This window comes from Lygodium microphyllum, chromosome 8 (assembly GCF_053477565.2).
Source record: "Lygodium microphyllum isolate KBCC chromosome 8, Lygodium_microphyllum_v1.1.10, whole genome shotgun sequence".
Classification (NCBI taxonomy): Eukaryota; Viridiplantae; Streptophyta; class Polypodiopsida; order Schizaeales; family Lygodiaceae; genus Lygodium; species Lygodium microphyllum.
The window spans coordinates 11,961,998-11,977,201 of NC_141142.1; positions in this window are offsets into that span (position 1 = coordinate 11,961,998).

Genomic DNA, 15,204 nt, shown 5'->3' on the forward strand with positions numbered 1-15,204 from the left:
TGTATTCATCGCACTCGCAAGTACTCTGTAGGTTGCGCACATGGAATTGTGATTAGATTAGCATAGGCTTGGTCTATTTAGGCTAAGGTTGAAACATGCAATGATATTTGACTAGCTTAGAGCCCACTAAGTGGGTAGGACGCCCAAGAGAGGGTGCAAATACTAATTCACAGTTGTGGAAACCCTAAACGCAAAAGGGGCGCAAAACCTAAACGCAAAACACAAACCCTAACCCTAATTCTTGTTCTATATAAGGGTGGGAGGTCTCAGTTGTATTTACACCCTTTTGGCACATCCATACTACGAAAGCTTTATTAGTGTGACTACTCAAGCTTTCTATTCTATCATCTTGCTTCCATTGTGTTGAGAGTGACTACGAGGGAGAGAGTGAGAGGTGTGTTGAGCGAGGGACTGAAGGAAGGTGAAGCTCTTCGCTATTGTCTTGTTTTTTTCTTCTTCTCTACTAGCTCGTCAACTCATTGGTGTGCTTGTTGGTGGTGGATGAAAAGGAGCGACGACCATGGATCATGTTGATCGTGGTCGTGGAACCATCTTCGAGCCTTCGAAAGGTAAGTTAGGTGAGTTCACTACAACTCAAGCTAGTCTTGTGTTCTTACTTTCTTGGGTTGGAGAGGAGGATGCTTGGTTAGTTAGAGTGGAGTGTCAAGAGACAAGGTGAGAGATTGTTGTTGAAGTGAGTTGCAGCTTCTGAAACACTAGAAGTTTGTCCAAAGTCCCAAATATTGGTGCATTTAGCTCAACATTTTGGTTCTATTGCCAAGACCTAAGACGGTGCAACCACTGAGGTTCTCACACTCCCACCATGTGGCAAAATAGGAGGGTTGTGCATGGGTGTGGATAGGATCAATGGGGTACTGATTGTTGGGGGTAAAGGCATCTCGGCCTAGCCACCTATGTATTACTACATTGACAGTACCCACACCTACACATTCCAGGTAGCGGGCGCCTGTCACCATCACTTTATTCTTTATTCTTTTAGTGACATATGAATAAAGGGAAGGCCGATCACACATTGTGACTGTTGGTGTTCCCACATTGTGAGTTTCTCTCTCTCTCTCTTCTCTCTCTCTCTCTCTCTCTCTCTCTCTCTCTCTCTCTCTCTCTCTCTCTCTCTCTCTTGCTCTCCCACCATAGCTCTCCCATGCAAGCTTTGATCCTTCTCACCTTTCAACTAGTATTAGAGCATGGTTGCTTGAGCATTTGATATTGGTCTATGACTCCTTCAACATTCATTCGAATCCCTGTACCATTGGTTCTCACTCTTGGTAGCCATATCTGATTCCTTCGAGCTCTAATCACTCCTCGGCTTCCCGAGCACCTACCCAGCCCATTTGGGCACCCTCAGGGCATTTCTTCAAAGGTATTGAAGGATTCTTTTGAGTATTTATTTCAATTTTCAGGGTATAGAAAGGGGCATCCATAGCTCCAACCATTGGAGCTCCCCCATTTCATATCTTGGCTCCTACATGATTAGGCTTGACAAGGCTTTGTGTAGGTTTTCTTTAGGCCCTACTTGAGCCCCTCTTCCACCCCATTAATGCCACATGGACTAGTAGCATACCCAGCAACATCAGCCCAATTTGGGCCAACACGAAGACCTGTAAAAATTTATATTTTACTTCAGCCCTCCCTTGGCACTCATTGATAGCTTGAAAACACTTCATTTGGCACTTAGAAACACTTCCTTGATGCTCGGTATTGGTGGTTATCATTGGCATTGATTTACCTAAGTCCAAGATTGTTTTCCACTATCCATAGGAAACCAAAAATAGTATTACATCAGCACTTTATGTTTATGCTTGCATAGCATTGACATTTGATGCCAGTCTCGAATGGTCCTCGAATGTTAAGGGAATGTATGCCTATTGATTAGCCATCATGTGGAGCTGATTTAATGGCCTAAAATACTCAATTTTACACATTAAATCACTATTGTAAACTCCAAGACTAAATATTATTTAGTCACTTTATGCTTTGCCTATTGGTCATGGGTGCTTCCTGGGTGTTTAATATGACTATTGGGATGCAAATGAAGGTTGGAAAATGCTTTGGATGGTTCCAAAATGTATTTTGAGCCTTGTTTGAGCTCCGTATTGATTGGCATTTACTTGGCATTGGTCTACACTAGCATGCTTTGTGACAGAGGTTATACCCATGGTCTATGTATGACCCATTGGTACATGCTTGATGCTTATGTTACTTACACATGCTAGTTACATTGTTTGGACTTGAATGCTACTGGAGCTTCATATGGGCTTGACTTTGGATATTCTAGAGCTTATTTTGGTCTTGCTTTGGCTCATTAGAGATTGATTGGGATTGTCTTCATGACATTGGATGCTATCATTGGATACTTGACCGCTCATATGCTCTGGATGTCTTATTGATGTATGATCTTGGATACTCCATTACTAGTGCTCTTACATGCTTTATTTGAGCTTATTTGCTTGACACTTATGACTTTTGTGCCAATGGGAGTGTCTTTGTACGCTTATCAGACATTGAGCAATTCGAGTTATGCATGTTGAGCTTTTGGATCTTTGAGACCGAGATCTCCTCGTGGATGATGTATGGTTGATATACTTTGGTCCATGTAGATGTACTTCGGCTGATTCGGCTTTATATTCACTGAGCAGACACTGACTTGTGTCAGGTCTTGGCAATGATATAGTCAAACCAAATGGCATGACTAACAACTCGTATAGTCCAAATGTCGTACGAAAAGCTGTCTTATGAATATTTTCAAGTGCTATCTATATCTGGTGATAGCCGCTCTTGAGATCAATGCGACTAAAGATACTAGCCCCTTGCAACTTATCCAATATATCATCTATCCTTGGGATAGGAAAACGATTCTTGATTGTGATCTTGTTCAAAGATCTGTAGTCTATGCACATACAGAAAGAACCGTCTTTCTTTTGAACAAGTAAGATTGGAGAGCAGTATGGAGAAGAGCTAGGTTGAACTAACCCTTTTTCCAACAATTCGTTTACTTGTGTTAGGATCTCCTCTTGCTGACTTGCACTTTCTCGATAAGGCCGTTGGTTAGGTGGTAAACTGCCTGGGATAAGAGCAATTGTATGATCTTCCAGGTGCTTAGGAGGTAACTCTCTTGGGAGTGAATCACTAAAACAATCTTCATATTGTTTAATAAAATCATGTCTAGCTTGATCAATTAAAGAGAGAGGTTGATATACTTCATGTTGGTAAGCAGGATGATGGGGATGCTTTTAAAGTGGATGGCAATCTTTATGCAAAGAAAAAGAAGAAAATTGGAAAAATATGGTTGAGGAGTAGGTCTATATCACAAGAGAAGAAGCAAGATGCTAATCTTGATGCTCGGAATCATCTTGACAATGTCTTTGGTGATCAGCAAGGTGAATGAAGGTTCAGCAGAAATACCTTCGGTTTTACCTAGTTCTAGGATGCATGATGATCAATTTGATAGTCTTTCTGATGCTGTTGGAGTCATGTAGAAACTCACGGCATACTTTCAGGATTATGATAAGTGGACCGCTCGGACTACTGTTCAGATTACTGATATGCAAGTTCAGTTGGCTGCCAGGCAGAAGGCCATTGAGGACTTGAGTCAAAAGCTGTAGCACAAGCAATCAGAGTATGATGCATTAGAATTCGATCTTAGGGGTAAAATTGCATATATGCAACAGATGTTGGATAAAAATAAAATACATGTTGCACTTTTTGAAAAATGGACTAGTGAACTTAAGACTTTAAATGCTTGGAGGAGATACAATCTTTTATGGGGAAACATGTTCAACTTCAGGTTGATTATCAAATGTTTTTGGAGAGATTTCAGCCGTTGAAGGAAGTTGAAAAGCAAATTTTGAGCAATGTTGAAGTTGAAGTGGATGCTTCAGCGATATTGAAATCTGACTTTGAAGATATTAGAAATGCGTTGGTGAATGATGTCAAACTTGCATCGCAAATGGTTGCAGATAGGTTTGAAGGCATGATTTCTCGGCCTTATCATATGCTTAAGAATGTCTTTGTGTCCGCAAATTATGAGGATGCCATGCATGAGAGAGAGGCTTTGAAATTGAAAGTGGAGGAATTGGAGACAAAATGCATGGATGTCAATGCAAAATCGGAGAAGGCTTTGGATGCAAAGAGAGAAAGTGAAGAGCATGTAGCTTCTTTGTTGCAGCATAGAGATTTTTTGGTCTGATGAGCATGATTCTATCATTTAGGAGGTGGTTTATACACTTTATTAGGATTTTTCGGTCATGGATCATGGGATGGTTCAGAATCATGATGTTGGTGCTATGGCATGTTCGATATCTTCATGCACAGACATCATTCCCTATACTCCTAGATCTTTCTAGCTATTACTTTGGATGTAGTTTCGTTTTGTTCATGATATATTTTGTTCATCCCACTAACTCGTAGAACCAATTATGCAACTGCATAAGAGGATTATGAGTATCCTAGAGGGGCTCTACTCATGATAGCTCAGTGTGGCTTGTCAAGGGGTGCAAGGCCTCTGGCAAGGCATAATTGTGTTCTCTAAGTACTTCTTCATCATATTTAGTTTCCATATATTTAGTTAGCTATCTACATGCTTGTGGGTTCGAGTCATGACTGGCCCAGTTATCCATGGGCTGTGCCAGGTGTTAGGACTTGAACTTCACTGTCTATTTAGTACTATTTCATACCTTAGTATTAGTATGCATGTAGTCTTCTAGATCAGCATATGTAAAGCAATCCTTATACTTCATATGATGTGTCGCTTGAAAGTCAGGGCGCACGTCAAAAACGTCGGGTAGCTGTATTTGAGCAATTGATTCTTGACAACCTCCATGTCTCATAAGGTTAGGTATATACTATGTGCTTCGTAGTCCACAATGCATGTGGTTGCACACTTGAAAGGTCTTCCAAGCAAGACTTCCTTTCCCATATCTTCTCGATTTGAAGCACATAAAACACTAAGGGCATGCTTTTAGTCTCAACAATCAAGAGAATTTTGCATCATCCTAAGAGGGAATAGGCTGGTCCTCCATGTTGTTTGATAATTGTATTGGTTGGGACGAGTTCAGGTTGTTCGATCTTAGTCCATACCTCATAGGTCAAGATGTTGTAATCTAAACCTTCGTCTATGAGATGAGCTTTCACTTGGCAATTAGTTTGACCCTAAGATATGTAGGAGGAATTAGCTCTTCATCTTTTGGGTTAGTGTTTATGGCTTAGACCTTTCATATATTAGGCATGGTAGACCTAGTTAGGGTACTACATGAAACCTTGCATGTTGGACAATCATGCTATATGTGAGTGATACTACACTCAATGCATCTAAGGTCAGCCCTTGGAAATTTATCTATCACTATCTGGTCTACTAGCTTTGGCCTAGGCTCTTGTGTTACTAGCTCTGGCAACATGTGAATCGATAGATGGATGGGAATCTTTACTCGTTTGTGTTTACTCATTAGGTTTTAGGACTTTACCCCCAACAACCTCCCACTTAAAGGTTGTTATGGCCTTTCAACATGCCATAATAGCCACGAAACATCATTCTGCATGAATACATAATAGTGATCAGTAAAGGAACTTCCTGAATGTATTTCTAGCCATCAACACTACATTATGTTCAAGAAATACATTCAAACACAAAGCAAACATCATACTTAGCAACATAGAATTGATGTTCATAAATTGCGACACTGTTTTCTATCACCATAATCATTATTGATTAAACAACGTGAAAGAGAATAACACCAACACTCAAGAGACAATCAAAAGATAATGGGATCAAACATCAGCAGCCATTTCTAGGTGCTACACATAGTCATATTCCATTCATGATCAGTACTTTCAACAAAGGGGACCTTGTCTCTTCTCTAGAGAAGGGCAAGAAGCTTAACTCAGAGTCAGATCAAATGCCTAGAGAGGACAGATATAGAGTAAACATGAGCTTAGATCTTTGTTGTTCCACTGTGGTGGTTCTGGTTTGATCCAATGACACTTGAGTCCACAATTCCAAAAGAGCAACCACTTGAAGTTGCTGCTACTCCATAAGAGGAACTCGTAGTGTCCAAAAAGACCTCAAGTAAGGGGGAAAAGCTAGAGCCAAAGCAGCCACTTCCATGTTAGGTTGCTCAAGTTGAAATGAAAAGTCCAAGGATAGATGAGATAAAGCCCTCAAGGGTTGATAAGCGATAACCCTGGGTTGTTTCTGGTTCTTCGAAACCACCAAAATCTCCTCAAAACCAAGAACCTTTGTCACCCAAACCAAAACAAAAAATCTGGCAATAGCAGCCTAGTGTAGCTTCTCAATCTAAGGAAAAGAATTCACAAGGGACAACTCCAAAAACATCAAAAGAGTGACGACCTCCCTCTATGAGTGTTGTCACAAACAAATTTGGAAATACCAAGACCATGAATACTTCCACTGAGTTCGAGGATCCAAGTGCAAAATCATCTATGATTGTCACGATTGATCACTCCACTAAATCAAAAGTTACTACTTTTAATTTTGAGATGAAACCCATACAATCAGAGCCCTTGGTTGTGACTAAGACTATTACTTCACGTGAAGAACAAGTCTCTAGTACTTTAGTCTCACACAAGGATATATAATCTAGTGCAGAGAGCATAATGAGCCCTTTGATTCACAAGTCATATTCTTCTTGACCAAAGGCTCCAATACACTTGAAATTAGCTAAATGATTGATCATTGAGATGTTAGAAAAGAGGGGACAACATAGAGATCAATCAAAAGCTACAAGTTCTCAAGAACTAGATGAAACACTCTTGACTTCACTTGCCTGTGCATTTGTTCATACTAACCTTGGAATTTAGACTGTTAAGTATCAAAAACTCTTAGAAAAGTCTTTGACATGGTCAGAGCAATCACAAATTTACTGGATTTACCCAGCTATCATGGGAGAAGTTATAAAGCAAATGACCAAGGTAGAGCAGCAGAAGCATCGCTTAATTTCTATGTTTTACACTGGGAAGCACACAACAAGTTGGGAAGATATTGGAGCATTGCCGCACCTAATGACAATTGTTGAGCAAAGAAAGGCACTTTGGGCTTTGATGCATGATCCTACATATGTTGCTCCTACATCTCTCCGAGTGCTTGCACTTGTCCATGGTGTCAATATTTCTAAGATGACTAAACTTGATCCCTTGTGTGACAAACTTCTTTTAGAGGAAGAGCTACACATTGCAAGTCGATTAGGACAATGAGACATGATAACCAATGTCACTAGGTATATCTTTTGTCTCACCCATGATCCACAACTTCTTGATGAGCATGCTTCATTAGAATGAAATCCTACTTTCTATGAATGGTGTATTCCAAGGTTGCATGATACAACACCAAATCTTATATCTAGTTCTAGTACTACAATGACTGAATCTTCATCCAATGATGTGAAGTAGAGTGATGTACATAAACCTTCTCCTAAACCCCTAGACACAGTGGTTGGAAGAGGTATGCTTGGGACTCCAGATCCTAGGCCCAATGCCACTCATGTCCCTACTAGCTCACCCCACTAGTTAGTCCCAATTGAGCCAATTGAACCTCGGGATGCTCCAAAGGAGGTTGTTGAGACACATATCTCGATCAACCCTACTAATCCTAACCATCCTTCTATCATCAAGCCTTTGCTAGTATGTCAACCATTGAGTACCATGGCTGCTCATTTGGCAAAGAAATTCAACTCCTCTAAAACAAAATGCTTACTCCAATTTGAGGCCATATACACTACTTATGCCAAGTTGTTTGCAATGATTGATTTAGGCCTTGCTGATGATGAGGCAGTTTAGGTTGCTTCTCAATGGCATTCCACTTTGGAGGACAATGAATATCTTTTCAATAAAAATCTCTTGATTCGGGAGGAATATGTTAGGACTCTCCCTCAAGAGCACTTGCTATCATATTGATTTATTCCTTCTTATGCTTCTGTGACCAAAATCCAAGACCAATCAATACTTGATGAGCTTGAGCAGAATCGTCATTCCTCAAGTCCATCCTTGCAAAAGTGGTTTTCTTATCGACTTGAGATTGGTTGCGATGGTAGTCATCTTAAGACCACATCTGAGCAATGCTGTACAGTCAGTATACTTCAAGTTCACCCAACTTACTGTGAGACCACTTCACTGCACTCTATCATCCTAGCTTAGAATCTCGCCTTGCCACGAAAGTTGATATATCACCCATTACTTGACAAGATTTTGATTGAAGAGGAACTACACATTGCTAGTCACTTTGTAGGACCCTCTTTGTTTGGTGATCTGATTATCTACATTTGTGAACTGGTTGCCAAACCACTTGACTTGGATGCTTTTGTCCAATGGGAGTATAATCCGAATTTCTATGACTGGTTGTAGATTACTAAATCTTTTTCCTTTTTACTCTTAGTTTCTTTGTACATATTTTTCTTTAGCTCAATTTTTTACATTGACAAGAGCAAAATCCCTCCGACTTTAGAAACAATGCTACATCTTATGTGAGGACAAAAAATAAAAACAAGACGTACAAGCTCAAACCCTTTTGCTCCTCATGTGATGGTGAAACTGAAAGAAGATTTATTTATTTTTCATAATTCTTTCTATCTTTTTCCCTTTAATCCACTACATGGTACTCTCAAAGTTTCACCAAGTGAATGTAAGAAAACAATAGGTGACAAAGAAATGCAATGAGTCTCAAGGCTTGAAGACAATATCATTGGCAATAGAAGATTCCTATGAATATCCTGCATTGCAACAACATTAACAACTTGAAGCTAACACTAGCATTAGAGCCTTCCTAAATATCTCAAGCTCAAGAGGCATCACGTCAAGACATCAAAGGCCAATCAAGACAACGAGTTTGTCTTAAAGCCTCATTGAAGAAACACAGAACTTAAAGAACTCAACAATGAGGTTCCCATTTCTTCAATGACAACATACCTTGACTACATCATCCAATGGTCATCTACTTCCTTAGTAGCCGTTGCAAATTACTTCATCAATGGGCATACCAGTCTTCATTGCCAAGTTCAAGTTCTTCTTCAACAACAACTTCATCAACAATGTGGCAATGTGCTTCAATATCCAGGATCAATATTCAAATCTTCATTGTAGGCACCTCAATGCACCAATCATCTTATACGCCAAGTTTTATTCTTTATAGTCAGCCTTTTGATCTCATACTTGCATTTCTCCTTGTAAGGAAGCATACCTTATTGCATATCACTATTGCTACTTGACTTTCCAAAAGAAAAAAAGAAGAAGAACAAAAAGAGAAAAGAAAAAAAAAAGAGTGAAAAAAAATTAGAGGCAAAAAAAAGAAAAATAAAAAAGCACTCACATGCACTGCACCGCACCTAGGGGTCCTCAAGTTGAATGCATTTAGTGGCTTCGATCGGCTGGCTCCATCTCTAACCCCCTAGTTCTTTTCCCATTTTCCCGCACATTTACTTAGGGCATATCAAGGTCATGACATACCTAGGAAGTCTCGGCTTGCCTAGATTAGACTTGTCTCCCTGAGTCACCTACACATTTCATCCCTACATTTGATTTATCTAGTGTCATCAATCCTCACTTCCCAATACAGTGGAAAAGGTTCTTCAACATAAAGCCAACCATTGCATCAACTACCATGTGTAGTTGATCCTGCAAAGACCCATGTTCTTCAAGAGTTTATTGGATTGGACACCTACTAACACCTTTTCCCTCAGCCACGTCAATTTTTTCCATCATCATCTATTCAAGCTTCTTTTCTTCATCAAGCATCATCATCAATAGAAGCACCCATGGAGAAGTCTTCTAACTATGTATTAGACTATGTAAGCACGTGCACTCACTTAGTATTTGCACCATAATCTATTCACAGTTTTGGGTCCTCACAAGTGTGGGACAACACTTCATGCTTGCCTAGATTTTGACCCATCTCCCAAACCAACATCATTATTTGTCTTTTGCATGAACAACAGACTAACACTTTCCCCTAGGGACTGATTGCACGAGAGGTTTTACTTTGCAGGTTCAAAGTTTGTGGAGAATCATGCATCATCACTGCTACATCAACATCAAATCTCCCATCTTCTGCAATATCCTAATCATTTTCCATGACCATTCAAGCTATCTTCTCATTAGAAGGACTAGTTTAGTGGTTCTTCAGCAACACTTAGTTCTACAAGATTTGTCACCAACAACAACATCAGCCACCATCTACCATAGCATGAGCAACATTCTCTATCCTAACCACAGTAGAACGAATCTTATCTTCCTCGATAGCCACAGTTCTTCATCAACTATATTCATTACTCCTCCTTCAAGCTTACTTCATCGACTATTCTTCATCAGCTATATTCATTACTCCTCCATCAAGCTTACTTCACCGATTGTTCCCAACATTCTGCGTCTTCAGTGCAAGCTATTGCATGCTACCTCTACGACGTGAGTGCCATGGGACTAGCACTTGTCTAGGGGGGAAATAATGTTAATGGTATTTTGAGAAGGTTGCAAAAAGCATAAGTGTCGGCTACTATTTTGGACTATAGACATCATCATATTATCATGGATGTATTATTTTGTGAGAGTCGGGCTTATTCCTGTGCAGATTGTATTTATCACCCAAAGTTATATTTGTCGCACCCGTAAGTGTTATGTGGGTTGTACACATGAAATTGTGATTAGATTAGCATAGGCTTGGTCTATTTAGGCTAATGTTGAAGCATACAATGATGTTTGACTAGCCTAGAACCCACTAAGTGGATAGGATGCCCAAGAGAAGGTGCAAACCCTAATTCACAGTTGTGGAAACCCTAAACACAAAAGGGGCACAAACCAGGGACATCATCATATTATCATGGATGTATTATTTTGTGAGTGCTAGGCTCATTTCCGTGCATATTGTATTTATCACCTGCAGTTGTATTTTTGGCACCCACAAGTATTGTGTGGGTTGCACACATGGAATTGTGATTAGATTAGCATAGGCTTGGTCTATTTAGGCTAAGGTTGAAGCATGCAATGATGTTTGACCAGCCTAGATCCCATTAAGTGGGTAGGATACCCAAGAGAGGGTGCAAACCCTAAATGCAAAAGGGGCGTAAACCCTAAACACAAAAGGGACGCAAATCCTAAATGCAAAACGCAAACCCTAACCCTAATTCTTGGTCTATATAACGATGGGAGGTCTTAGTTGTATTGACCCTTTTAGCATATCCATGTTGTGGAAGCTCTATCAATGTGACTACTCAAGCCTTCTATTCTATCTTTCCATTCTATCATCTTGCTTCCATTGCATTGAAAGTGACTGAGAGGGAGAGAGAGTGAGAGGTGTGTTGAGTGAGGGACTGAGGGAAGGTGAAGCTCTTTGTCATCTTCATGCTTTTCTCTTTGTCTCTACTAGCTCTTTGACTTGTTGGTGTGCTTGGTGGTGGATACGAAGGAGCGACAGGATTAGATCGTATTGATCGTGGTTGTGCAACCATCTTTGAGCCTTTGAGTCATCAAATACAAGAAGGTAAGTTAGGTGAGTCCACTACAACTCAAGCTAGTCTTGTGTTCTTGCTTTCTTGGATTGGAAAGGAGGATGCTTGGTTAGTTAGAGTGGAGTTGAGAGATTATCACTAAAGTGAGTTGCATCTTCTGAAACAATAAAAGTCCCATCCAAAGTCCCAACTATTGGTGCGTTTGGGTCAACACTTACCAAACTCTATGTACGTGCTTGTGGATTTTTATTTTTGTCGTACCAAGATGATTCAATGACATATGAGCTTTACAAGAGCAACAAAATACCAAGGAGGAGGGGGCTAAAGGATGCACTAGGTGAGTTTGTGTGCTTGTGATGGCCCCAAAATAAAGGAGCTTAGAAGATGGGTAGGAAGAAGCATGTGCAAACAAGATCATCATCACATCAACTGAAGTCCAAGCACTCTCCTTGTGCTTAAAAGTGCATTTGGTACAATAAACCAGGGATGTGAAAACAAATATACAATATGGTCCTTATGGATACCCTAGGACTCAAGTAGATAGATAACAATATACCTAGAAGGAAATTATGGAGAGAAGCGCCCCCCCCCCCCCCCCCCCCCAATGACAAGACTAGTCCTTGCATGATAAGGTATCTTAAGATTAGCTAAAGTATTTTTTTCTAGCAATGATAGAATGATTATTTAATAGGCATAAATGACCCTATCATTATAAAAATTTCTTGATGAAATATTATATTAAATACCTGGGTTTCCTTAAATAGGTTATCATTGAAGGGATATTAGATTAAATACTTAGCCTTCCTTGAGAAGGAAAGATCGATAGATTAAGTAGCAATAAGCTATCCAAGTGAATTTAAAAGGGAGAGCTAAGATTGACAATGTTGACTAATCTTGATGTTGCTTTAATAAACCCATTTCATCAAGTCCTTATTGAAGAGTACCCTGCCACGAACATCAAGAAGCTCGAACCGGCCAAGAGAGGTTGCAAATATGCTTGCTGGCCACAAAAACCTACAAGAAGACTCTCTTCTTCACCAAAAAACTATCTCTCAAAATAGACAAGAGAGAAGGCATGCAAAATTTTGAGAAATGCTTCCATCCTCACTCTATTTCCAAGCACAAGAGAAAGACATAAAAACAAGAAGGCAAGTGTTGTGCCAAAATGAGAGAGGGAGAAATGAAGTGTGAGAGGAGAAGATACAGGGAAAGGGGGTTGCAACCACCCACCTCCCCAAATCACCTTACAAACCTCTTTCTTTTCGTTTCTTGAAGTGATTTATTAAAATTGCTTACATTTTGCCAAGGTCTAAAAACCTCTCATTTTGAGAATGGGACAAAAGGTGTTTGACCTTTCCTTTTCCTTCAACATTTTTTAGTGGTTGCTTTGGACCCACATATTTACATTGCTTCATAAATGAATTTTGACAAGAGGTACAAAAGCAAAATGAATTTTTACAAAAGATGTTTCCATGTTGAGCACATTTTTGTACATTTATTTGCACATATTTCCTAGTTATCACTTATACTTATGGGAAGGATTATCTAAGAAGAATAACATTTTTTAACTAAGAATGGTAATTTCTTAGAAATACTTAGCATTATACTTACTAGGAAGCTTTAACACTAGTATTGTAGCAAAAAAGTCACTTTCGTGGCATTTTAGATCATCTATAAAAGATTCCATTTCTCATCCATGAGAAAGATTAAAAATTTTGATTTTAGGAAAATGTAACTAATACAAGATAATAGTTGAAAAAAAAAATGAAAGGATCAAAACAAGCTAGGAAGTGTATATTTGTATGTTCACCATTGAGAATATTTTTGCCAAAAATCAAGAACTTTTAGTATTTCTAATTGAAATTATCTAAAAAAATTTATCAAGCTAAAAATTTCATGAAAATACTTTGATATATATAGTATGCATTCTCATTCAAAGATTTGCAAATTAGATAAAGATTTTTAACTTTTTAAAGAGGTCCAAATAGTGTTGTTGAGTATTATTCTGATAAATTTTTGTGCACTTTTGAAAATCCATTCGTGCACTTTTAAAAATCTAATTTTTGTAGAAAATAAAATTTCACTTGAAATGTACTTTAAATATGCACATGTTATTTGAAATATATTAAAATAGAACCTAAGCCACTAGTTTTCCCTTATCCTCTCCTCCTCTCTACTTGAAGAGACTAATCATTGACTGCCAGGCTGATACAATCTTATTATTGATGCTAGAGCTTTGCATAGTGAGCCAAGAGGTGGAGAGCAAGATATCATGCCATTTAATGTTTGGCTAGACCTTGCTATACATTTTAGAGGCTAAGATCCAATTTGAGGCCAAAATGGTGGACCAAGGCTGTCTCTCTGTTATCCTCTTTAGAAGTGAAATTGAAAATCTCTAGCCCCACTCCTTGAGAGGCTCCAAACTCAGACCACCTTTACCAATTAGAGCAATGACCTTACCCCATGGAATTGCAAGCCATCCTTTGGCCTCCCCATATGACCATAGTACCTTTCTAAAAAGGGTCTCAATCATGTCCTAGTTTGCCTTAGCAAATGGCAAGATAGAAGTGGTAAAAATCATAATAGAAAAAAGCTCGTCTTCAAGAGCACTAATCTACCAACAAGTTCAATTGTAAAAGGAGGTTGTGGCTTGTAGCCATTTTGTGGTGAATTACAAGACTAGTATTAAAGATAAAGATTAGTTAAGGTAGGTTAGTTTGACAAGAATTTAGGAATCTATATATGTAAATGACTTCCTTCTAAGATCCTCTATTAAAAAGGTCTTCCCCATGACTCTTAAATAAGTTGTAATATCAAATCCCCTATAACTCTAACAAGAGGTTAGGACTAAAGTGAATCTAAGACATCCATAGATCATCAAAATGAATGTAGGAAAAATTGAAGCTCCAAGGAGGAGACTATACTCAACTAAGGATACTGCAATAATCCCTAAGATTGATAGTTTCTTCAAAGAAATATATTAGGCCTCCAAGAAGTTTATGGAAATATAGACAAGTTAAGCAAAACCTCATGATAGAGGGAATGGTACCTAGAATAAATTTTGATGCATAAGTTATGTTTCACAAAAGACTATTTGAATGATCCATTATTTAAAAAATAAACTTAAAAATGGCCCTTAAAAATATTACAATTTAAGCGGTGGGCCTTTTGGGTTGTCCAATAGAAAGGGAGGATGGTGACATCCATGGAGGGTAAATCTTCTTTCTCTAAATCTTAGGTTTTTAATTAAAAAAGGGATAGCATGGGATTAAAAAAAGGGAGAACTAATAGTGTGCAGTTTTGAGTTTCTCTAATTTCATATTTTCCTCCCCTTTTTGGGTAAAATTTTAAATTTTTTTCTCTCTTACAAAATTAGTTTCGTGTAAAAATTGACTAATAGACTAGTTTTCCTCTTTTCTTCATTTTGATAAATTTTCATCTCCATTAAACCTCTCACGAGAGTAATTAGGGCCCCCTTAACCCTACAAAATTTTCTCATTGTAGCTCTAGAATTTGGACAAAACACATGTGCTTATCTCTTTGTGCATTTTCTCTTATCTGCTATTTTTTCAATAGGGTTTGATATAGTTTCTAATTGTTGTTATTTTTTAATTGTAAAGAGACTTTTAAAAGCAAGAGGCACATGTGCTTCTCTCTCTCTCTCTCTCTCTCTCTCTCTCTCTATCTCTATCTCTCTCTCTCTATTGTTTCTATTTTCTATTGCCTTTTCAGCAGAGAT